General features: G+C 42.9%; 1 protein-coding gene across 3 annotated transcripts in view; it reads left to right on the top strand.

Moving 5' to 3' along the window:
- Positions 1-21,562, top strand: part of PDXDC1 (pyridoxal dependent decarboxylase domain containing 1) — a 360,469-nt gene that overhangs the window by 29,485 nt on the left and 309,422 nt on the right. Inside the window, exon 1 of one of the 3 annotated variants that reach the window (XM_085632068.1) lies at positions 6,025-6,087. The exons of the other annotated variants lie outside the window; for them this stretch is intronic. The gene's annotated coding sequence lies outside the window, so the exon portion shown is untranslated. Of the gene's footprint in view, positions 1-6,024; positions 6,088-21,562 lie in introns of those variants that run through there. 3 annotated transcript variants of the gene reach the window in all.

Below are 21,562 nucleotides of genomic sequence, written 5' to 3'. Positions count from 1 at the left end.
CCGGCTACAGCTTTAAAACCAGACTTAACAAGCATTGGCCGTGTGAAAGCAAAAGTGATTGGACGCGCTCTGTGGTAATCACGAGAGTGGTGCGCACGCAGCAGTGATCGCTGGAAGGGAGGCAGATGGCGGCTGCGCGCGTGCATGCTCGCGTGAACGCAAGCGCTAGGCCGGCTGTGGCAGCACTTTGAAAACCCGTATACTAAATGTCTCTATGCAGCGCATGCGCTGGCTCAGGCGAGACCTAAAAACCCAGTATGACGCAATGGTATATTTTGTTTTGAATAAGCCGGACATATGTGGTATGGCCACCAACTGAAACCCTATAAAAGGCAAAAAGTGTTAGTGCATGCACACAATTTCGAAAGAAGCGACACATACCAAACAGAAGTTATTGGAAACCATTTTGAAAGTGTTACCCTACCTTCAGCGCCTAGAAATAAAATGTAGTTTTACTTGTTAGGCTTTCCCTTATGTGAAAAAATAGGTTTCAGGGCTACTACAGAGTGGAACTTTGACTCCGCCCAGATGTTGGTGGACAGAAGTACATGTTTTGAACAAGTGTGTGTGCTTCCATGGGAAAAATAGTGCTTACCCTCACACCGCTGGGATTATTTTGTCTGTTTATCCAGCTGCCTGAGCCAGCAGCAGTATGGCTGCCTAGAAAAATGTACCTGCACCTTTCAGGGGCCCACACATGGCAGTGTAATGCTGTTAAAGTGTCTTAGATAAGTATTTGATGTATGGTGTTTGTTTTGCTGTATTCCAGTCCGTGCACCCACCTCTTCCCTTCCCATTATCAGCTTTGGACTTCAAATTGCAGTTCTGTGTTTGAGAGCAGTGTTAGATGCCCAGGGCTACACTAATCTATATGCAGTTTTAGGTCTGGGTTGACACGGCAGCTGTCGCTACTACCTTTTCTGATTAACAAAAAAGAACTTTCGGAGTACTACCGAGAGAGGGATTGCTCCACTCACATGTTGGTTCCCGGAGTACAGGCTTGAATTGTCCAAAAGAGTTCTGGTATTACACTTTTTGGCATGTGGCAAAGTTTATATGCCATTAAGCAAGAGTGAGTTGGCTATGGTAGCAGGCCAATGATCATAGTTATAGGCCTGGTCTGTTTATAATAACATGTTACAATAAAGGCAGTCAGTAGGCCTCACATATTCATTATGAAAAACGTGTTAAAGTCAACATGCATTTAACAGTGAATTGTATTATTCCAAATTAAAGGCCAAAGATAGGTAGTTTGTTACATTGAATCTTTCTGATTACCATAGTAGGCAAGAGACTTGGTGTTAGTTACCCCCTGTGACAAACCATGGGTATCGAAGATTTGCACTGCGAGAATCCTTGTGAAGTCCTTTTAGTAGAGATAGTATTTTTCTTTGCCAAACGTATACCATTGTAATTTAATGACTACGTTGGATGGGTGCATTGTGGGATATCTTATGCACAGTGCAGTAGTCCTGAGTTGGTTATTGTGATAAGTGCTATAAACCTGATTGGTCTAGTCTGTTTGTTAGTAGAACCTGGGACCCAGTCAGTAGACCTAGTATATTTTTGTGAAAAGTATTCATACAAATGGGCCTCTAAAGGTGGGTTGTTATTACATTGTTAGTCTGTAGACAGGTATTTAGTCACATGTTAACTCAGACTACCATAGTAAGCAAGGGGTTTGGTGTTCGTTACACACACTCACAAACACAGAGAGGAGGATTGTGATTATTCTTGTTAGGCCCTATTGAGAGGGCTTCTATATTGTTTTGCCTACTGTAATTTTGTACATATTTCTAGTTTTATACTCCTGCCTTCTGTTTGCCAGTTATGATCACTTCAGTAGGCCTGTGTTGTATATAGTGTCAAGCCACTGTTAAAGGATATATGGCTTGTTTGTTCACTGGAAAAAGGCATGTTACTTAGCTGCAATGTGTTTATAATGAACAGTTATGACAAATCAAGTAGGCCTTATTAATTATTTTGAAGAGCGTGTGTTAAAGGTAATAGGGTTTTAAGAACGTAATATTACATTGTGCTAAAGTCTGCATGCTAGTATTTTGTACACATAATCTATCAGATTACCAGGCATAGAAGGCACTGTTTTTGTTATTCATATATCCTTCTGAAAATGAGTGTGCTTCAGTATCGGAGCTGGTTGGCTATTCCATTTGTTTTCAATGTTCTCTTTTTTTTTTGTAGTTTCCCTTTCTTTCTTTGCTTCTCCTCTTTTTATTTAAATGTATCTTCAAAGAATACTACAGCCCTCCAGGCAGTGCTAACTGGCCACTTGCTTGCTTCTCGTTTTATCTGCAGTGTGTGCCACACTCCACTTGGCCACTTCTCTAAATCAGGCAACTGTTATGGAATGCTGTTGTCCATAGTGGATCGTTGTTTTGCCATTCAGATATGGCCAACACCTTGGTTCTAAAAGTGGCAGCCATGTTGGAACTTTAAATCAATGATAGACTATGTACAATACCTCTGTAAGATGGACATCTGCTGCTATGTTTAGTTTTGTTATTGTAATGATATGCCTGCTGTGTTTTAGACAGAAGCATATTTTCTCTTTTCTGCTTGTATTGTTTTAATTTGTCTTGCATATGTTGAGTTTGTGTACGTTTTATTCTAGTTGTGTCGGAGGGTAAATGCAGGAATGAGTCAGTGGCTGGATGAATGGATGCATGAAATTATGATGAGTGACAGAGTGCATGTGTGTTGACTTATTGGGTGCTTAAACGCATCAGTGACACAAAGGACCTTTTAATTCATAAGCCAGGCCTATTGCCATTGCCTGCTTTTACTATGATGCTGGAACACCATTCAAAGTTCATACCCTAGTACTAGTGTTCTGATGTCAAGGTTGACACAAGATAAAAACAACAAACTAAATGATGACAATAATTCCAGTGCAATTAGTTTGTTGAGGCACAAAGGGGTGCACCTTTATGTGAAGCCCTTCATGTCAACAGTTGTTTGAATATCTCAGCTTAAAAGATGTTCCCACCTTGCACACACCCACTTTTAAATGTTGCACCATCATCATCACAGATTCAAGCAGTTTGTGGGTGGCTGAGCCAGACACAGAAGATAAAGCAGGTATCCTTTCACTTTGTTTTAAGAGCCTTTTGGAAACCAAGCAAAGATACTCAGTGATAAAATGGTAGTTGCTAGTGTTGTGTTGGGCACCTAGTCCTTAGAAGTCTTACATGTGTTGAGTGTCCAATTAATTGAGAACTGATCATTAGTTTCCCGACAATCTCTTCACCATGTAGTGGCTTAGTTCGACAATACTGAGCATATCATGGCGATTAGCGAATCTCCAAATTGTTTACTCATGGGGTATGCCAAATGTGGTAGTTACAGAGGTAAAGGAAGACAGTGGAGAATTTTGTGTAGCTGTGGTCTCTTTGGAGGCTCACAGGCAGTAACTTGAGTCGATAATGGAGGTGATGGGCTAATATGTGGTAGTAGTAAGGCTTTATGAAGTAAATAAATTGAAGGGTTATTACATGAAGGAATCCGTGGCTCACTCATGGTAGCTTAGCAGAAGAACTTAAAATGAATGTGTGCAGCCACCATCTAAAAAGATAGCCCAGCTAAAATCTAAAGAACTTTAAGAGTCCTAAATGTCACAAATATAAAGAAAGTGGATAAATAGAGAAAGGTTACAAAGCAAACAAAAACTGCACCATCTCGAAGTTTTGAAAATGGTGCTCAATGTTATCTTGTTGGGAAATTGTGACCAGGATTTAAGCACTGTCCATGGCCTACTTCGAAGTGACTGTAGACGAGTTACAGCGAATGGTTACAGTTTGCATTTTGTTTGAGGCAACATCAGCATGCGTTCTCTTGGGGTGGTCTATGAAGGAAGGTGAATTTGACCAAAAGCAACCTGATCAAGAGTGCTATAGATAGCCCAAAAGGCACATTTGTGATGTTTTTTAAACTAAAAAGATGGTCCAAAATCTGCTCTGACAGCCAAAGATCGACATTGGGTTGCTGTCGCAGAAAATAGATCTTTTGGTTTTTAGTGGTCAGATTTGTCACACACTCGATTACTGTCTTTGGAACTGGTGTCTTTCCTGCAAAAATTGGTGGAAATTAGCACTGAATTTAATACATCCCTTCCAAGTTTTAAGAGCAAGAGTTTGCGAAGCCTCTGGCTCAAGCTAGCAAGAGCTTGGATTTGCGGAGAAAGTAGCCACCAGAAATGTCATTGAGTTTTTTTTAAATGTATTTTTATGTTATTAATTTTCGGGCTGGTAAGTTTGAGAAGAGTCCCCATGTGCTGGTGAGTAGAAGAAGCTTACCCCTATGAGTTAAGCGTCTGGGGAAAAAAAGAGGGAGCTTGACCATCAGTTTGCTTGACTGTGTAACCTAATTGGAAACAGGTTGGTGGAAAGAACTGACCCGATAACTGCTAATATTTTGCTACTGGAGGAATTATTTGGACTACCCTGGTGTAGAGTTGGGGATATGTTATGGATTTATTGGGATGTTGCAGCACTTTGAATTTTGGGTATGGGGGCGATTTAAAAAGAGTTCTTTGGGCACAGTGAGTGGAATAGTACTGCTGTCCAAATTGAATCTATGCTGGATGGAAGTGGACACTGTGACGAATGTTGATTTGCAGACACAAGAGAAGCGTGTGGTTGATGAGCAGCAAACATAAGTGGAGTATTTTGACCATAATGGATGAGGTATGTTAAGAGTGAAGAAAGGGAGTAAGTGAGGGTCATAATCTCAGCATGTGTTGAAAAAGTCAGTGTACATGGAGCTCCGCAACATATGTAAATTTGGAAAATTGTATATTTCTGTGGATGATCCATGATGGACCAAAAGCAAGTTGGTGTAGTCTGATGGCACCAATCCTGAAGACGATTGTTCTTTATCTGGTTTGCACTTGTTTATAGGTAGATAGAATGAGGACCATAAAATGCAGAGGTAGGATGTACAGTCCCAAGCAAAACCTATTGATATCCTGCTTCAGCATTCAGAACAAAATGTACCAAAGCACATCAAACAAAGCCGGCAGCGGCTGAATGTGCAGTGCACAAACGAAGATTGAAGGATATCCTGCATGCCTTCCCTCTGGCATGGATCCCATCAATGCCCATCATACTACACATGCTACGACCCTCTGACATTAGCAAATCCGTTACTGTGTCTCTTTATTCATAATTATTGTCAGAAAGCAAACCTAAGATTGCTGGCTGTTACACATGGAGAGCCATTTTGTGATGTAGAGAATCCTGATTATAGCATTCAGGTAACAAAAAGTTCCTGCAGCTGGCTCATTCACCATCGTATCTAAAGCACACGAAGTCTAATACATGTGACTGCTTGGTGTGCTTTTTTCAGCTTGAGCTATAACTCTTTTCCTAGGGTGAACTTGATTGCAAACGTTCTGTTTTGCAGACATGAACTCTTAAATTGAGGATTTTCTCGTGGTTATCAGGTGACTTGAATCATTTGTGAATTAAGAAAATGCACAGACACACATACATTTTTTAAAGATTCTGGAGCAGTCCGTTGTATAGTCAGCCACAGTTTAGCTATCCTGCTGCAAGGTATTTGACATTGTAGCCACACCTCCAAACCAGCAGAAAAATGTTTGCGTTTACTTTATAATTATCAAAAGTACTTTCAAATAGTATTTGTTGTTTTGCAAGCAAGTCCTCTCCGGTTAAGTTACGGGTTAATTTGATTTATCAAGCCCTTAACTCCAAGGTTGTGTTTTAAATGATTCAAAATATAGAAAAGGACGTGTAGCCCAGCTTCGTTTGTTTCGAATTTGAGGTGGCGAGTCTGGTTTTGATGATTGGGTGGCTTTTCTTAACCAGAATCATTCTTTCAACGAGGTTTTAGAAAGAGAACCATCAACAGAGCTCAAAGATGGCATTCCAACCCTTCTGAGGGCGTGCCCGGGAAACCCCACTGGCTCGACTTGTTCAGCCGGCGGAAGTCTTTCTCGCCTTCCCGCTTTACACCTTGCAGATCGAGGCGATGACAAGAGGCCTGTAACTGGACCTTGGAACACATCACATCCTTTGTGACCATGGACGGCAACCCGCCGTAGCACCGGTGGGGGTCACGTGATCTGTGCATGTAATGCGTTTTTAAACCGAGCTCGAGGCAGCGGAGCCTGTATAGTGGGTGCGGGCTTGATTAAATATTGTCTGCAGTGAGGCAGGTATCGTCTATTGTGTTTTACAGGGCATTGTTCTTATTGCTGCTTGGCAAGACGGGCTGCTCTGTTGCAGTGCAACCAGCAAGCTAAGGCTGGCGTGTTACGAACCAACGTTTTCTCTTTTGTGTTAATTTTAGCCTATTTTGCCCAACCAACCTGACTTGATTTTTGGGAATGCAGTGCCATGTTCATTCCCTGACAATGTAGAAGTTGTGTTGCGTTCGTAACTTTATTTTTTATACCATAATTCATTCTTTTTGACGCGAAAACCAGGCTAAAATCCCTGAAATGTGTATCCTGTCACCAATTTTCATGAGGTTGATTCTGGTGAAAGTCTGTTTATCAACCCTCATTGGCATACACTGTTGTATTACTCTGTTTAGTCCGGGGAGATGAGTGCACTTTAAAATGCATTTATATCGTAATTGTTGACAGCTTCCTATCGTATGTCTCTCCGCCTGTCACACAGTATGGAAGCCAACAGAGCATTAGTGTGTGTGCTGTACACAATGTATGTATTGGATAAGTGATGAGTGAAATGTTTAAGGCATGTCTGTTAATGTGCTTTCTATGCTGAACATTGTTTTCTATGAATAGCTCATCTTTTTATTACACACGTGTGCCGTAGACTGAATAGTGCACTTTCCTTCGTTTTGTACATCAAGGAAGCTTTGAGTAAACTTAATTTTGGAAAGGCCCTTCCCAAAAGTTAGCTAGTATGCATTCCAATAACTCCTGTTTTATGAGTGGTACTAAATTTGTATTGAATTTTCTTGATGAAACCCCTTGCACTCTCATGGGTATGTATATCCACTTGTAAGAACTACTTCAAAATCCACGTGTGAGGAATGTAGCAAAGTGTTGTTTAAACTCCTATGCATTACCTCTAGATTCCGTTTTGTGAATCATGCATATTGTACGTATGAAAACATTACAGCTTTGGGTGTAGCATGAGATCATGTTGTGTGGGCCTCACTTTGTATTTTCTCAGTTTTAAACCATAGCTAAACAGCCTCTTTTAGTAGGCATTTAAAACTTACCCATAATGGATTTTCATTTGGGTCATGCACAAAAATCATTTTTTTACAGTTTGAAAAAGTAAGTAATGCAATTGATCCATATATCTTTCTTTCTCGGTCCTTCTCTTTTTCAGGTATTTCTTTCTCAGTTTTAATCACTTATTTAGTGGTTTACTTTCTTTGCCATGGTCACTTACCTTCACAACGCCTCACAAGGTAACACGTCTGTCCACTAGGTCTCTTCTTTACCCATTGCTGCTTTAACCCTAGCCCTCTCTTCTTTGTCTTAAACTTTCCATCTCTCCTAATTTCGTGTTAACACCAGTACAAGGAATTCAAGAGTCCAGTCCCGGCAGAAGGCTGTCAAAATTGGGAGAACTGTGCAACAGACTGGATGAAAACTTTTATTGGAAGTGTAAATCATCTCTAAGGGCTGCTTTAAAGCCACGTGATATGCAGTTAAAGCTGTAATAGTTGAACTTTGGTCTCCCCTTGCCAGATGGCGTGTGTTCGCATTGCAAAGATACAGTGAGCAATGTACAACTGGATCCAGATTGTAGCTGTAGGTCATTTTTGGCAGTGTAAACGAGTTTAATGCCATTGTAAATATGTCGTCAAATATTAATCTTCTACCCTGTAACTCTGGACCTCATTTAACCAACACTGCTTCGAATTTGGAACTGAGAAGTTGGGCTCAGTAGGAGTGGGGTGTGGATGGAGTGAGCATGTACGCATTCACATGCCCGTCAAAATATTAGCCCCACCCTTAGCTATACCACCCACAACATCTCTTTTCAGCACTTTCGGCGCATCAGCAAGAATTGTCATCTGGTGGTAAAAAAAGAAGGGTTTTGCTGCTTTTGTAGAAAAGGGCCATTTACGTCAAATGTAAATAAGTAAATATTAAAGATAGTGGTGTGGAACAGAGAAAGTACCATTGAAACCCCATGCTTCGCCTTCCATGCAGCAATGAGGAGAGGAAATTAAAAACAAATAGTCTTCTAAAGATTGGGGAATGATGTGAAAATAATTAATTCTTTCATAACATATCGATATAGACTCGCCAAGTGCTAGGCTTCAGGAGTGACCCATCAGAAGACTAATGTCTTTTTATATGGCCCCACCTCCGCCTGCAGTGGCCAAGCTCTATCACAGGCAGAGGAAGCTCATTTCTTGAGTCCTAGGTCTATCTCCCAGTCCCTGAATTCCCTAAGACAAGGGTACCAGAGTAACAACTATACTCGGTCTGTTTTATCTTGAATTGCGTGGTTCGTGCTTTTATTAAAGTAGAAGACATCTGAATGTACTTTAAGAACATATGTAGGAGCTGTTCTGAATTTTAGGAATTTACCAAGCGACAAGAAGACTAAGAATACAGTATGAAGGAATGCTTGGCATTTGAGTCTGTGTGGGGAGGGTTAAAAACGGATATTAAGTGATTGATCATGACAACTAGGTTGTTTCTTGTCATATTCTACCTGTATTAGAGCTGGGTTTTTCATTTGCACATAAAACGCATTACGAAAACAATGGGCACATTGTATTAAAGGTTTCCAAGCATCACGGTGGCCTAGTGCACTTAACAGAATGAATAGGTATGAATTTACTTTAGAATTAAGCCTGTGTGGAACTTTCACTTTTTGGTACTGCTTAAGAAACAATGTGGCCATAATATGGGACCTTCTGATAATGGTCTGTGGTAAAGAAGCGAGAGATTACCATTGTGCCTCCATTGTGTTCTGTAACGCACATTTGTTTTCTTTCTATTTGCTGGCTTTATTTGTTTCAGGCTGTCCAATATGTCTTTGTCCCGCCACCGGGCATTAGCATGTTTACCATTTCTCTCTGTGGCTCCTTGTATTTTTTCAGGAGCGCTCGCTTTCTGGAAACGTTTTTTTCTATTACCTTTTCTGTGCTCGCTTTCTGGAAACGTTTTTTTCTATTACTTTTTCCGTGATGGAGTACGTGTTTTCAGTGGTTTCTCTTGTATGGTAGTTCGAAGCAGTAAACATGCTGTATTTCTTTGAAAAGTTTTCCTGCCTCCTATCTTTCTGCTTGACTTATGCTACTTATCTCTGCCACTACCAATTCACCAATCTCGCATGCCTGTGAGAAAGTGTTTTTTCTATAAGCTTGTTTATTTTAGTCAGTGCTCTTTACTAACATCATAACTTAAATGATCGTCTTTCTCAATTTTACACGCATGTCATAGGCACTGGAATTAAGGGGTGCCGAAGCACCCCCAAAAGAAACATTCGCAAGTTCAGAAGTGAATGAGCAATAAACTAGCCATTAAATGTTGATTTTATTTTGTCACATTTTCTGTGCAATAAAACTTTAGGCTCTGTCTTTCGAGGTTGTTGTGTACCTTTCTCTCACTGCAAATTGAGAGAATTTATGTATACATCATGCTGGGTACTGGGAGTGTGAAAATGCTGTAGGGATTTCTTTTTTTCTAGCACACAACAAAATTGAAACGCTTGTAAATGAACTGTACAAATATTTAAGAGTATATCAGAATTAGAAAAGCAAAAGGATTTTTTTTTTTTTATTCTGAAGTGTGGTGAAAACAAATATATTACGATCAAAATAAACCAATATACCAGGTGATGTCGATTTCCACACATTATTGTTTGTGTGCTGTATGTTTTTGTCAGGAAAAGTGTATGTCTTTCCAAATGTAATGGTAATTTCTTTTTTTTGATTTCAAAGTATTTTATTAATTTATTTACGGGTAAGCGCGCTTTACCATTACAGGGTATCAGCTCAAATTGGCTGTTTTTGTCATGGTTACAGGCAGGTGGTATACATGTTTGGCTGCCCCCCTTTCACATGTCTTGCTGGGAGATGAGGGTAGCTGAAAGGGACAAGAAAGAGAATAGAAAAGAGAAGGGAGGAGATAGTATACAAGAAGAGTACTTTAGTCGTGGGACTATTCTGGGCCTGTGGAGTTTTGTTTTGTGGACAGTCCTCCCTCTCAAGTGAGCTCATGGGGGTTCATATGGGTCCAGGTAGTCGTCCAGTGATGTCCACATTCCCCTAGTTGCTGGTGTCCAAGGTGAGTTTTGCAGTGCAGTGCTATCTGCGCCTCTGAGGTACGTCACCCAATTGAGCCAGCCTTTGAATGTCATCTTAGCTGTATCCTTCCAGTTGGACAGGACCATTTTCACTGCCGAGGTCAGAAGGAGGTCCAGCAGATCCCTGTCATGCTGTGTGTCTAGCACTGCGGTCATAAACGCGGTGGCAACGGTAGAGAACTCTGGTTCTAGTGTGCACCCCTGCGCTTTTTTTTATGAAAATGAAGACTTTATCCCAGAACGCTTTAATTTTTGGGCAGTAAAAGATGAGGTGTGCTAGGTCCCCCTTTTCGTTGTCGCAGTTCCAGCACAGGTTGTTTTCCCCGATGCCTAGCGCTGCTAGACGAGCCGGGGTCCAATAGGTCTTGTGTAGCAGCCCGAATTTTGTCTGAGATAGTACTGGGGAGATTTTGCTCTGTGAGGCGGAGGCCCTGAGAAGAGTCAGTTCATGTTCACTTAGTGTGGTGCCTAGTTGTTCTGACCAGTAATTTGATGGCTTATCATTAATTTTGGTAGTGCTTGGGCGCAATAGTTTGTATAGGTGCGATACCTGGTGGCCTATTCTGTTGAGTTTCGTCATATATTGTATAATTGATGGGCTGTGTTGTGCTAATTTGGCTTTTGTTAGTGCTGTTCTGATTTTTAGGAAATTGTAGAACTCGATGTCTGGTAGTCTGTCTCTTTTAGCGTGGTGAAAGTGATGGGGTTGCCATTCTCTTCCAGTTGGGCTGGGTAGGAAATTCCGTTCATCTTCCATGCCTCTATAGACCGGCATTTCCCATTATACTTAAACTTGGTGTTGGCCCACAAAGATTCCCATTTCGAGTTCCTTGCACTGTTCTCCATTTTCTCGTCTATTTTGAGCAGGGCCATTTTTGTGTTTTTGAATATTGGGCTGGAGGCGTATGTGTGTTTGTTGGCTGTTAGTTGAACCAGTGGTTCTAGGTTGTTTAGGATGGCTCGCTCGATTAATAGCCATACCGGCGTGAACCCTTGAGGGGGTGACGTCTTGTAGGCTCCTTGCTTTGCCAGGAAAGTTGTTTGAAAAGTTCTGTAGTCTGCTAGGTTTAGTCCTCCCAATCTTTTGTCTTAAGTTTTTTTATGCTTATTCTCGCTTTTGTGCCTCGCCATAGGAATTTGTTAATCATCTTGTCCAATCTGCGGTGGAAGTCGTCACTGAGTAGAAGTGGTAGCATGCTCAGCCGGTAACATACTGATCACAGGCCCACACACACCTAATAGAACATACTGACATTGCACCTAGGCTAGTCTCAGACCACTCGTGCATCAGCCTACAGCTGAGCGGGTGCCACAACGAAGAAATCCCCTGAAGATGGCGGTTTAATAGCGACGTCTTGACTGACCCAGTAAACAAAACTAAGATGGAGGAGGCCATAAAAGATTACCTTAGGCATAACGACACACAAGACACTGACCCCACTATTCTATGGGATGCACTCAAGGCAACAGTCAGGGGCACAATAATAGGAATCCAAGCCAAAATCAAAAAATACGCTAACAAACAACTGGCCCAACTCGAGCAAGACCTCAAAAGACTGGAGAATGCCCATGCCAGAGCCATACAAAACACTAGCACCCTAACAGAGCTCACTAGGAAAAAGTATGAAGTACAACAAAATATTGAGCGAGAGGGCCGGGTTGTGGGTGAACAAATATAAGGTCATTAACCTTTGCGAGGCCAATAGAGCGGGGAAGCTCTTAGCTTCCTATCTAATGGTAATTTCAATTTTAAATTTGTTATCTGTATTGGCAGTGCGCTACCAGACCATGCATACTCCACTCTACTCCTATTTCACTCTACTCCTATTTCACTCTACTCCTATTTCACTCTACTCCTATTTCACTCTACTCCTATTTCACTCTACTCCTATTTCACTCTACTCCTATTTCACTCTACTCCTATTTCGCTCTACTCCTATTTCGCTCTACTCCTATTTCGCTCTACTCCTATTTCGCTCTACTCCTATTTCACTCTACTCCTATTTCGCTCTACTCCTATTTCACTCTCCTCTCTCCATGGCACTCTACACCACTTTACACCACGCCACTCCACTCGACGCCACTCCAGTCTGTGCCAGTCTCTTTCAGTCTGACAGTCTACTCTAGTCTACAACAGTTTTAACAGCCAGCCCTCCACCATGAACCTCAGCCAACCAGGAAACGCCAGCCAGACCACCTCAGCCTTCATGTCTTCCATCCACTCCGGAGTGCCCACCGACCCCTGCACCCACCACCTCTACAGCCTCGCAGAAAACCCAATCAGCACGCAACTCACCAGCATCTTTAACACCTCCATCCCCACAGCAAATTTCCCAGACAGATGGAAACATACAGATGTCAGACCGCTCCTAAAGAAAGCCTCTGCTGACCCCAACAACCTAAAGAATTATCGTCCGATCTTCCTGCCCCCCTACCGGGCCAAAGTTCTCGAGAGAGCCATCTACCAGCAGCTCACCGAATTCCTAGAACAAAACCACCTGCTGGATACCTCGCAGTCAGGATTCCGGGCAACCACAGCACTGAGACCACGCTCATTGCTGCCACAGACAACTTCCGAACACTCCTCTAACCTGGAGTAATGGTGGCCCTGATCCTCCTCGACTTTTCCGTGGCACAGTCTCCCACAACAGCCTCATCAACAGACTCAACAATGTAGGCATACAGCAAGACACCCACAAGTGGATCACCTCTTTCCTTGCAGAATGCACACACAACATCTGATTGCCTCCCTTCACCTCTGCACCCAAAGACATCATATGCAGTGTACAACAAGGATCAGCCCCACCCTGTTCAACAGCTACATGACCCCCCCCCCCCCCCCCCCCTCACAGACACTGTCAGATCCCACGGACCCAACATAATGTCTTATGCAGGTGACCCTTAACTGACCCTCTCGCTCATTGAGGACCCTGCCAATGCCAAAACCAACTTCTGCAACGGCATGACCAACGTAGCAAAATGGTTGAAGGACAGCTACCTCTAACTCAACTTCGACAAAACTGAAGTGCTGATCTTCGGGAAGAACACCTCCGCATGGGACCACAGCTGGTTGCCTGTAGAATTCGGACCCACACCCACCGACCATGCACGCAACCTCAGCATCCTCTTCTACAGCCAACTGACCATGAAACGACAAGTTAACGCCGTCACCTCCTCCTGCTTCCACACACTTGGCATTCTCCCCAGAATCTTCAGGTGGATCCCAACCAACACCAGAAAGACAGTCATTAAGGCCCTTGTCACTAGCCACCTAGAGTAGGCAATGCACACTACGCCGGTATCCCCATACAGCTCCTGAGAAGATTCCAGACCATATGAACGCTGCTGCCAGACTCATCCAGGACCTCCCCAAATGAACCCCCCCACCCCTCACCTCCCCGAGACCTCCACTGGATCCCCATCCAGGAAAGATGCCAGTTAAAGATCCTCGTGCACCCCTACAAAGCCCTCCATGACCTAGGACCTGCCTACCTCAACCATCAACAGAACTGCCACCAACCTGTTCGACAGCTGCGCTCCTCTTCACTCGCCCTCCCCCTCAGCATCCGCCGAACCCACAGCGGCGGCCTCGCTTTCTTCTACATTGCAGCAAAGATCTGGAACGATCTTCCCCCTCCAGTTCCGTACAGCCTCCTTGCCGGCAGACTTCAGAAAGTGAATCAAGACCTGGCTCTTTGACAGAGATACAGTGCCCAGATACCCCTGGGGGTGACAGAGTACACTTTACCAATGCTTATTGATTGAGTCTATGCCACTCCACTGTGACTCTACATAACTCCGCTATGTAACTCTACTTTGCACCATTCACGCCACTCCACTCTACACCACTTCACAACACTTTACTCCACTCTATGCTGCGACACTCCACTCAACTCTACAACACTATTTTCCTCTCTATGCCACACCACTCAACTCTGCTCCACAATACTGTACTCCACTTTCATCCACTCTATGCCACCACACTCCACTCACACTATTCTCCACGCCACTCTACTCCACTCTACGCCCTCCACTCGACTCTTTCCCCCCCCCCCACTCTCCAGTACTAAACTCCACTCTACACCACTCCACACCACTCCATTCTCCACACCACTCCATTCTATGCCACTCCATGACACCCTACTCCTCCCCAAGCGACTCCACTCTACACCTTGCCACTGCACTACATTCCACTACCCTGTACAATGCTAGATTTCCAAAGGTCTCTTCTTTGGGACCTGTTAACTTTGCCAATGCCTTTTGGCGATGTTGTAGAGCATCTGCAAGATTCTGTGCCGCATAGGTAAAAACAGAAAAACGTGATGCTGCGGCTGCATCATTTTGTAGGCATGCATATGCTAGAGGATTTAGCATCCATGCCTCATTATGCATGCACACCCTTAAAATGACGCAGGTTCCATTATTTTATTTATTTTAACAAGCCAAGATGGATTGGTAGAGTAAATACAATGAAAAGGAATTCACGCAAAAAAAGATGACGTGGAGGGTAGCAGATGAGTGGGTGTGGTGAAGCAATGGGGAGGGTGAGGGCAGAAACAGCACTCTGAGAGCAACACAGGGTTTGGGGAAAGGCATACGAGCGAGAAAGCAATATGGAGCATTGTAGAGGCGGGTAGTTTGGTGGGGGAGAAGCTCTTGCAGGAGGATTCACAGCACTAGCGTGCAACGAGAGTAGAGAGGCACACAAGGCAGAGAGCTGGAAAACGCATGCACTCTCATGGAGTGTGTTAAGAGAAAGAAACCTCGCATGAATAGGTGAAACAACATGTTTACACAAGATTGCTAATCTATTTCACTGAATGCAAAGTGGTCTTGGCTGACCATTCAAAACTGGGAGAGTAGGCCAGGTACAAAAGACACTGCCAGTTGTCAGCGCACCAATTTCATCAGCACTTCTCGCATACTCGGTTAAATATACTGATTGATTGGAACCTGCGTTGCAGTGAGGTGAAACTCCAACAATGACTGCTTGTGTGATCTACGAAGCAGCAATATGGTATGGCTAGGTTGGTGAGCAACCCTCGAAAAATCATAATGCTACCAGACTTGCAGGTCTATGATTTGCATAATCTAACTGTATTGCTCTTGACCAATAAACTGGTCTCAAATTGTTTTATCCTAGGCAAATATTTTATTTCACTTAGCCGCCTTTTTCTTTATGATCACATGTGAGAGCACTTTCAAATTAGTGAGGTCAGCAAATCTGCTGTGCAAAAAACTATTTTGCTTGATTTAATAGACTAAGTGTTTGCTCCATGTATAATAAGAATTTAGCCCACTCATAGGGTACACATGACCCTTGACTTGCCTCTTAGTTCACTAATCGCATTGTCGGCAGGGTAGGACGTTTTCTCAATTCATGTTTAGAAACTCACTTTTAATAAATCACTAAAGCTTGATGTGGTAGAAAACTGTCATTTACAGATGGCACCTTTTTCAATTAAGGTGGCAACAACATTTCCTACTGATATGCAGTTTTACTGATAAAACTATATAGCGTACAAACGATATGTGTAAATTATGTTTCAGCTAATATTTATCATCTGCACATCACCAAGTAAATTATTCTGATTTTTTTTTATCATAATAAAATATTTGTTTCCATCAGACTTCAGAGTTGCACAAAAAATGTGCTTTTCTATTTGCTCTTCTATTTTGAAACATTTGTACAATTCATTTACACGCTATTTAAATGTTGTGTGGTGGAATAAAAACTGTCACCCTGCAGCCTTTCGTTTCACACTCCTTGTGCCCCAGTATATTGTCAGACAGTTCATTTTACAGATTTCTCTAACTATGCTGTCAGAGAAAAAAATGTAAACGCCAATCTCCAGGACAGCATAAGCAATAACTTGTCAGATATAAGCTGACATTTGACATCTCTATTTAAATACACACCAAATGTTACTTGATAAAAAACAAAATTTAAAGGCATCTTTATTGTTCTTTTACTTGCTGAATAGACAGAACTCTTGTTCTATGCCAATTGGAGCTCTTTCGCCAGAACGGGTAATTAAGCCCTAAAAGTAGCTACCTCGCCCTGAAAATAAGCATTGGCATAGCCAATAGGTCACGCTTTTGGGACCTTATAAGTATTTAGTTATGCAGCGCAATATCCTTACTGCGACAACATTAACTGTTGCATGGCCAAACACTTATAAGGTCCCAAAGGTGAGACCTATTGGCTATGTGCATGAGGATGTGTGCCACAGGACTTCGAAATGATGCCTTTGTTAAGTCCAGCAGTCATTTTAAGCGTGATGCTGAATGTGTGCCTATACTAAAGTTACAGTGATACAGAGAACTACAGAGTGGTCCTGCACAAGGTACGTAACACACACATCACTCAAGAGTAAGAGGTTCTAAAGCAATGGACTACAAATGCGTATCTTTAGGATATTACAAGAGACCCTAATAAAAAAATAAACGCCAATGAGCTCCACAATCAGCACATCTTAAACAGTTACACATGTAAGACAATCCGAAAACAAACAAAGGCCAGTCCCATAATCAGCATATCTTAATAATGTACAGACATATGGAGGCCAGCATCCCAACAATAAGCACAGTTTAAATAGGAGTCGCTGGATAAAGTACAGGCAGACACCTGACAATGATCAATAAAAATGTATGCATGTCATGATGGGAGCACGCCCACTCTGAAAATTGTTCTAGTAACACTAATTTTAGAGTATATCTTACCATGCTTTCATTGTCTGTAGTAATGCAGCTTGGTTGCACTGATTGGATGTAGCTTGCTGTACCACTCATACGCTCCACATCTCAACCTCCTTTTGTATTCCAAAACGGCGGTTGCTTGTTTTGCACTGCAGAGGGTCACCAATTCTTTCAAATGGGGCACTGATGCATGTTTTGAAGTAGAGGCCACATTCAACGCCTCTAGCTGCAAGACTACCCGAGGGAAAACAGCAAGAACTGAAAGACTATAGGTGCAGTTAAGAGAGGAATGCATTTTGTTTTTAGCTCTGCAAAGGTTATTTTATAGTTGACTGATTACTGCAATGATGAAGGCTTTGCCAGGCTTTTATTAACTGAGACATGAACAGCGGTGTTAATGCTGTTATGTGACTCCATTGGAATGAGCCGGCTGAGGCTTTGCCAGGTATTCATGTATTACTGCTTGTGTTGGGGGGGGGGGGGGGCGGTGAGAGAATTAAGCCCAGCGCTAGCTGAATGGAGCGCAGCATCCAGCTGCCACTGGCAATTTAAACTCCTGGGATGCATCACCTGGCAAGAGAAAAAAGGGACGCTGAGGGAGATGGAAGGAAGTGAGACAGAGAAAGGGAAGAGAAGGATGGAAGAGCGAGCGTTAGAAAGAGTGGGCAAGCGACGAGAGAGGGGTGGAGGAGCTGAGACGGCAAGAGAATGTGGGATGAGTGGGAACAGGGAGGGGGGAGCAGGGCAAGAATGGGCGACCGCGGAGCCTGCAGAGGAGAGAGAGGGAACAAAACGAGAGAGAGGGGGCAAGAGAGAAAGTGAGAGAGAGAGAGAGAGAGAGAGAGAGAGCAGGCAATAAGAAAGACTGAGAGGGAACATCTAGAGAGAGGAGCCAAGAAGAGGGAGAGGGGACAAACAGAGAGAGAGAGGAGGGAAGAAGAAAGACAGAGAGAGAGGGAAACAGAGCGAGAGGAGGTAACAAAGTCTGAGACGGAGAGGGAACATACAGAGAAAGACGGAGAGAGGAGGCAAAAAAGAGAGAGAGGGAACATACAGAGAGAGAGGGGGCAACAAAGAGGGAGAGGGAACATACAGAGAGAGGAGGCAAGAAGAGGGAGAGGGGACATACAGCGAGAGAGAGTGAAATCGATGGATGGCAATGCGTCCGTGAGACTAGCCCTGTGGTGGGGGAGGGACAGTTGTGAGAGGCGCCATGAGGAAACAATCTCTCAGCATGCTGTGGCGGGGGAGCGCATTCCAGGCGGGGGAGCGGACCCTTTGAAGTATGATTCCGAGGCTGTGGCTACACGTGCATGCGCCAGTGGGCTGAAGCGCTTCCCCAAACGGATTACATGGCGGCACGATGTACGTGATTGTGCACGTGCTCGCCATGCAATCCACTTTTGGGAGCACTTTGAAATGCCCCTCTTACTAGAGTCTCGCATAGCAATTGCGTAAACGCAATAGCTAGGCGAGACCTAAAAACGGACTCCCTATAGCGAGTGGGCAAATTAGATTCTTCTATGCCTGGCTGATCGGCCCTTAATAGCGATCAATTGTCCCCAATCATGTGTGCTACCTTCAGTCTGCAGTAGGCTTTTAAGAAACAGGATATCATATTGCGTTGTGGGACTTCGTTTCACATTTTTTAACATTGCCAGTACGTGATGATGGTAACAAAAAAAAAAACTTGCTGAAGGTGTCACGAAAGGCAAATTAAGTTAGAGGCCAGCACTAGTGGAGGAAGAACTGCAACAGCATGTACCACATTATAAAACATTACTTAAAATAATGAGCAATTTTAATGCTTTTATAGGGAAGTATAAAACTGACCTGGTGGGCACAAAGCAATAGAAAATCTAGTTATGTGTGAAAACATGCTAGTTGTGCTTTAGTTTCATGTTTTAAGACATTGCTTAAAGTAGTTGACTGCCAGCATGCATTTGTTGAGGGGCTGTGGCCAAGGCTAACTGCCGGAAGTGCTGTGCGCACCGTCACTAAATCAGGTTATTAAAGTGCAGAAGCTGCTGAAGTGAGCATGCAATTAACTTCTCCAGTGATGTCATTTTTGCACCAGTTCATCTTGCGTTGTTTACTTACATTTAAATGTTGAAGAAGCAAGGTGTTATGTTACTTTCACGTAGTTAATTGTGATGATCTTAAGAATGTAATGTGTGTCGTATGGAATGCTAATAGGTAATGTAGAATGCTAATAGCAGCAAATGGAGATTGCCTGCCATCTGTTGTAGATGTGTTGGCCCTTTCTTCTATGGTACTCCAAATAAAGGAATTTGTTTATTCAGCAAGTGTAGGAAATAAGTATTGCTTGGGCTGATGGGAAAATCAATGATGTCATTAGCGCCAAGGAATGGAACGATGCTTGCTTGCATGATAATATCCTGAGTAACATTCAGACTTTTATTGTGAAAGGGTGGGCAGAAAAAAAACACACTGGATCTTGATTTGAGGAATTTTTAGAAGGTATGCAATGAGTTATCTGAGGTCAAAGATACTGTGTTGATAGGAGAGGGAATTATTCTGCTCAAGAGTTTGAGAGAAGACTCTTGTTAAACTTTGTCATGATGGACATCTGAGAATTGTTAAGAGCAAGGGTAGAATTACATAAATGTATTGGCAGCCAGGTCAAGATGTTGATGTGGAAAGCATTGGTAAGCAATGTTGTCTGTGTATGAATGCTGACAAATCGCAGGTGTTATTGAAACTGCCACTCTCTCCGGTTCCATGTCCTGAAATGGCGTGGGAAACCTTGTGGAATGATGTTGTGGGGCCTATTTAATGAGAATAATACCATTTGGTATGCTAGTGGCAATTAACTATTTCTTAAAGCGGCACGAGGTCAAACTTGTAAATCAAGCCAATACTGAAGTGTGATTTTGTTCATGCATGAGTTGTTCCAAAGGAAATGTCTGGCCAAAAGGGTGATCACAGATAACCGAGTGCAGTTAAAAAGTATGGAAATGGAGAATTGTCTGAAGCATAATGGTATTGAACATATGAGTGACCTCAGTTTGTCATCCTAGTGTCAATGGAGAAGTGAAGAGGTTTAATTGTGTGGCAAAAGATTAATTGGAATTGGCAAAGAGTAAAAATACGAACTGGATGCTCTGTTAAGAAAATGGTATGGATGTATCATACCCACCACTGGTTTCTTAATCAGAGACTATAGATAGTGGTCACCTACTGAAGTAAAGAGGAATATTTTGGAAACTCAAGAGAACTATGAGGAGTACAAGGATAGGAAGTGTGGTGACAAATATTCTTTTCTGAGAAAGGGAGATGTGGTGTGTGTCTAGCTAATTCTGCAAGGTTAAGTGATGGACGTGAGTGGCCCGAGTCGTTTTGTGAAATGTAAGGATAACATGAGGGGGTTCTTGAATGACATGGAGAAGTATTGCCGTTTGCTGGAGTCACACATGGTTGATGATACTGAAAAATCACACCTTTAGGAACAAGTTGAAGAAGTGCCAGTGAGTTTATTCATGGGAATGATGAGAGTAAAGATGATACTCTGAATCCTGCTCCCCGTTCTGATGGGATTCAGATTCACTCAAATCCAGGTACCTCCTCTAGTAGGAAATCTGTTAGAGAAATTAAACATCCAGTCTATTTGAAAGATTACGTGACACAAGGTATAAGTAACTGTACAGTTTTGTACTTTATCCTGTTTCAAACTTGAAGGTATAAACACCCAGTAATTTTTGTTATTTTGTTTGTGTTGCTAGCATTTGGTTGTTTTATTGTTATCGTTTTTCTTCCTTTAGTTGATAAGTTATTTGTTTTGATTTAAGGAAGATTGCCTGCCATCTGTTGCAGACGTGTTGACCCTTTCTTCTATGGGACCTTTACTTCAAGTAAAGGAATTTGTTTATTCAGATAGCGTGGATTCTTAACACTGGGCCATTTCAGCTCTTCCCCTAAACAGCAGTGTCTGGAGTTCACTCTTCCCTGCAGGAGCTCTGCAGCTACTCCATGCTTGTGTTTGGTCTGAATAAGCATCTGGAGTCTCAGAATTGGTGAGGAGGCAGACAGAATTGTAGGTGCTAGGCCAACAGGCTCTGAGTCTGTCCTTGTGGCTTCCATGAGTGGCAGGCAGGCAGGCAGGTGAGCCCTGGGGGAATAGCTTCGACCCAGGAGATGGGGAAACTTTCCCCTGAACTGTGAAGAGTGATGGCTGGGGACATAGAAAAACAGGGCGCTAGATCCACGTGATGCTGGGTCTGTAGCGTTTGCTGTTTCTTTATGGAGATCCCGGTTTGTGGGATCTGTATGTCACAGAAAGGCCTGGCCTGTTTTTCTAAAGAAACATCCGTACTAGTGATTGGCTGTTTGGTGCACCAGGGACAAACTATCAAGGATGATTGGGAGTGTGTGACCATAGCACTGAGTGAACCCCAGGTCTGGCTAGCTGCGTATAATGGCCCGGCATTACCAGCTGAGCGTGCTGGCTGGTTATTTTCAATTAAATACAGCATCTCATCATTGCACAAAGTCGGAAGAGCTCTAATTATGTATGACTAAGCAGTTTTGTGCTCTAATCTAACTCCTTATGTGTG

This window comes from Triturus cristatus, chromosome 10 (assembly GCF_964204655.1).
Source record: "Triturus cristatus chromosome 10, aTriCri1.1, whole genome shotgun sequence".
Lineage (NCBI taxonomy): Eukaryota > Metazoa > Chordata > Amphibia > Caudata > Salamandridae > Triturus > Triturus cristatus.
This window is presented reverse-complemented; position numbering and strand designations above follow the sequence as displayed.